General features: G+C 38.5%; 1 pseudogene; it reads left to right on the forward strand.

Moving 5' to 3' along the window:
• Positions 1–2,275: 2,275 nt before the first annotated feature.
• Positions 2,276–5,000, forward strand: part of LOC138013788 (uncharacterized) — a 4,117-nt pseudogene continuing 1,392 nt past the window's right edge.

The raw sequence follows: 5,000 nt of genomic DNA on the forward strand, positions 1-5,000 counted from the left end.
TGCCATAACTATTTCACGACATACACATCTGTAACACAGGTCAAAAAAATACCTTCATATTTCTAAGACATACAAGGTAAAAATTTGACAAAGACAGTGAAAATGTAAATTGGCAAATATCAGATAATAGCAAGGTATTCAAAACCACACATGCATAAAAGTCACTAACATTTTATGAACTTCATCTATTCAAAAAAAGGCCGCTCTGACAATAATAATAAGGTATTCAAAATCACAAGAATGCTATAACATGGTCAGCATCAACAGAGGAGCGCCATTACACCATCCCGATATTGTTTGGTTTTCCTTGGTTGAATCATCCCAAACACATGTTCCTCCAGAAACTGAAAACAAAAGTTAAGCTGCTTTGGATATTTCAAGTTAAAAACGTGGTGGCAGGAAAGTAAACTGAGAAGACCATCCACATATGAAGACACTTAAAAAATTACTTCATTGTCGATAACAAGGAACAGCTGAGTATTGTCTGACTCATCTGCATCAACCAGACGGCATTCTGAGGACAGCTTCTTGACATAATTGTTGAAATCTTGGTTGCCCTGAAAGTAAAAATTAAAGACATCTTTTCCTCTGTACATACATGAAGAGAGTAAAATGTGAGTCTTCAATGTGAGGCACATTCAGTGTCTGGGAAAACAGCCATAGAGGAAAGATCATTCAAGCAAAAAATTAATAAACTGGTCTGTGTCAGTGCATTTAAAAATGAAACTTATTCTGTTCCAACCACCTTGATAGTTTTAACATTTATTTTACTGTATTTTTAATTTGATCATCTTGGTCTCAGCCTACATGTACATGTATGAACAATACAACTTCATATTACTGAACTGAAAGTGTCTTCCCATTTTGGAACAAGTATGTCCACAGGTAACCCAGGCTCACTGTGTGTGCCCGGTGGGGGGGGCTATATAGGTATGTGCGGCCCCAAAGGGTAGGGTATCGATTTTGGCCAATTTCATAGCCTCACCTAAACACGAGGGGGTGTTGGGAGAATTCAAGACAGTTATGCAACCCTCGACTGCATGTCGAGTGTTTAGATGAGGCTATGTAAACACATAAAAATGTCCTCTAGTGCTTTTATAAAATACTTCTCAAAAATAATTTGACAAATAAAGGAAAATGCTGTTTTTTTACTTCTTGAATGAAACAGATTTTCTTCATACATGATGATATTTCCTACCAGCCAATCAAAATGCACATCTGACAACACAAAACCAATCAAAATTAGTGTGATAATACAGCCGTGTTTACATACTCTCATCCAAACACAGCTATTGACCAATGACAGTGCACATACTATCCTAACTATTTTATTAAGTCAATATATTATAAATAGAGCAGCTGAGCTACATCCCAAATTTTATGCCGGCCCAATGAAAGTAAGGATTGTACAGTAAAATGCTGGTAAAATAACCCATTTTTTATCAGATTTACTTGCTGTACCATGATATCTTATTAATATTCATTAAAAAGTAACATGTATGCAACTCACCAACAACTCTTTAGGCAGCCGTTTCTTCATTGGAGCTTGAGTGACGCTTTTATTCTTGCCATGAAATGGTCATCTATAACATTGCCTGCACGCCTTTCATCTAGCAAGGAGTCTGCCTGTAACGAGGGGCCCAGATTTAACCATTCAAGACAGCGACGTCTATTCTCACTTTCTGGTGGCCTCGGAATTGGTGGGATTTGGGGACATTCAGAGTTGCTTGGCGTAGAATTACTGGAGGCCAGCTGCGGTGAACCATTAGACAAAGGCCTGAGCGTTGTTTCACGCTGCTGCTCAGGTACTGATAACGGCATTGCAGTTCGAAGTGCCACTTCGGAGAGCCGTTGGGATGAGGTATGTTTTTCGCTACCTGGGCGCTGTCTTGTTCCCCTACTGGTCCCTATCTTGGGGTTATGCCCATGTTTACTTAGCTTATTTGGTGGATTACGAGCCATTTTATCCGATGATATGAAAACAGTTTCAGAAAACAGCAAAGAGTCTAACTGGATCTTCGAGAGTGAATTCAAACACTTGATAAATATGTCGACGCCTCACAATTTGCACCAATGTAAGTGACGGAAGTCCATTCATTTCTTCTCTATTGGTTGGCTAGTTTCTAGAGCATTGCTGCTAGCAAATTGAAGGCTCGTTGAAAAGGTCATTGAAACATGGCTCCGAAGAAGAGGCGATTTTTCCAACATTACCAAGAATATGTGTCAATTAGGACATTCCGAGTTCATTATGATCTTTACTTTAACAAGCGAAAAAATGAATGGGAAAAAGTTTAATCCTCAGATGAAGAGAACGGCTTACAAACTGACAGAGAGAGCGACGGCTGCAGCATTGGTGATCAAGATCAAAATGAAACACAATCGCAACCAGGTATTTGGTACATTTTTTGTCTGTTTTGTGGATGATTATAATGAGATAGGGTGACATAGATAGAAATATAAACAAAACCTCTCTTCCTTTAACAAGATTTGCATCTCAAAACACCTACAGGTAATGAAATAATATTACTAGTAATCCCACAGGCGCGCCAAGCTCAGTGTGAGCATGGCCTACAAAATTATAAGGATTTGTATGGGAATCCTGATAAAAGGCTTAACAAGATAATAATATGATAAAATTCTCTGCTATTGTGGGTGGCTTTCTTCCTGTGTGGTTATTTTGCACATCCAACGCGATTTGAGCCATTTTTTTAATGTGGAGCTTGTCAAAGGTTATAATAAGAACCCAAGGCCTGAGACTAAATTCTCAGGAGCCACCAATTTGTGTCAAATATTCCTGGATGAAATCTTCCCATGGTCACAATTCCACATCAGAATCAATTAACAAAGATTGAACTTTCGTCTCAACTTACCATCAACCCAATAGCAGTCCTGCAAGCAACGTCAGGTGGTCATTTTGCAACAAAACAGCTTTCGAAGGAGGCGCTTTATCACAAAAGTGGCCATGGCCTCAACCGTTGATAAGAAACTGAGCCTTACTGGGGTGGTAGACCGTACAGTGTAGTTTGTCAACTGCAAAATAATTTCTTTATTCCCCTGGGTCGCCCGACATGACTGCATTGTCTCAGTCGTCCAATAACAGCCACGTCTACTTCATGCTGACAAAGTTCAAAAATACATTTGTGAAGCCGGAAGCATTGAAAGATCCGAGAATGAAAGTTGTTGTAAACAAATTTTTGCGCCGTCATGCCACTTTTATTAGTTAATAGGAATTTGTATGCAGTACGCTGTTCACAATCGTAACTGTATTTATCAAGCCTTCAAGGAATTAACATTAATTATGCTCTGAAGATCAAGAGGATAAGATAGGTTTACATGCATTGAATTCTTTCAATAATAATGATAAACAAACATGAACTGAATTTATGACGATGCAAGAGCTTACATCAACAATCAATTTCAATGGCGCATTGTCAATTTCAAATTTTTTCCTAATCATATTCTGGGAAAGTGATACGAGTATACCACCTTACATGTATACTGGCATCTCCTTTAAAAGCAAGAACTGTGGGAGGTTCGCTTCCACATGTAATTGACAAGTAGAAAAAAAATTGCAGATCCCTTTTTAGAGCAAATCAGATCCATCCGTGTCATAATTTCCAATAGTCAATCGAAACTGCTTCAATCGTAGTACACAATCACATCATAATACTGCCTGTGAGGTCTGGATGGCATTGTTGCTACAATCTCAAGTTCTTAGTGTCAGTCACTTCATTTCTTTGATTGTTCATGATATGATATTGTTGAATTAATTTGGTAATAAATAATAATAATTATTATTATTCTAATCCCATTTTGTCAACAGGACACTCAAGTGACTGCATTGATTTTGTGAAGGCTCTGGATGAAGAAGACTATTGGTTAGTTTATGGCGGGCTAACAGATACTGATTCAGATGTTGACTTCATTTACCATGAAAGGATGCATCCAGACACAATAGATGATTTACGCAATATTAAAGCAGAAGATGTTGATGCAGATTTTCCTCAGAATGAAAAGAGACTACCTTCTGTACTCACACCAAAATCATAATTCAATGGACAATGATCTTCTTGTGCATGTGGTCTTCATTTTGTGCTCTATCAGACAGTGCACTAGACATATTGCTGGCATTTTTGAAAGCTTTATTTGAGTCTCTTGAAACACTATTCCCAGTTTTGGCAAGTTTTGCTGTTCTATTTCCTAAATCACTTCATTTACTGTGAAAGCAACTGGGTATCGATGAAGACAAATTCGTCAAGTATGTTTTGTCTAGTAAATGTCACAGTTTGTACGTGTTTGACGATTGCTATGATACTGTCAGAGGAAAAAGAGTGTCAAAGAAGTGTTCTTACATACAGTACCCCAATCACCGTCAACACTTCCGCAGAACAAAGTGCAATGAGCCACTTCTAAAGGTGGTGACTTAAAAGAGTGGTGGAACTAAACTGCACCCAATCAAAGTATATTGCTACAACAGTGTAAATCGTTTCTCCAAAGAACTGGATTTGTAGCAAAATGTGAAATGTGGCGTGGACGAGATATCCCTGATGGATATTTAGCAGATATTTTTGATGGGAAAATTTGGAAGGAGTGAGTGAGTGGACAACGATATTTAGCATTGCCAAGGAACTGTGGATTGGTTCCAGCCCTTTAAACACTCAGTTTATAGCGTGGGTGCTCTGTATATGGTGCTCATGAACCTTCCAAGGTCAGAGAGATTTAAACCACAAAATGTGATTTTGGTTGGTGTCATTCCCGGACCCCATGAGCCCAAGCTTAATATAAATTCATATCTTCAGCCTCTAGTTGCAGAGTTGAATAAACTGTGGACAGATGGCATTATTGTTAAAGCACATGGTTTCATGGTGCATTACTCTGTGTGGGCTGTGATATTCCAGCAGCAGGGAAAGTGTGTGGTTTCATGGACCATGCTTCCAATAAAGGCTGCTCCAAATGCACCAAAATTTTTCTGGCTTTGAACCTTGTCCACCAAGAACCAA

The sequence above is a fragment of the Montipora capricornis genome, chromosome 8 (genome assembly GCF_036669925.1).
Source record: "Montipora capricornis isolate CH-2021 chromosome 8, ASM3666992v2, whole genome shotgun sequence".
Taxonomy (NCBI): Eukaryota; Metazoa; Cnidaria; class Anthozoa; order Scleractinia; family Acroporidae; genus Montipora; species Montipora capricornis.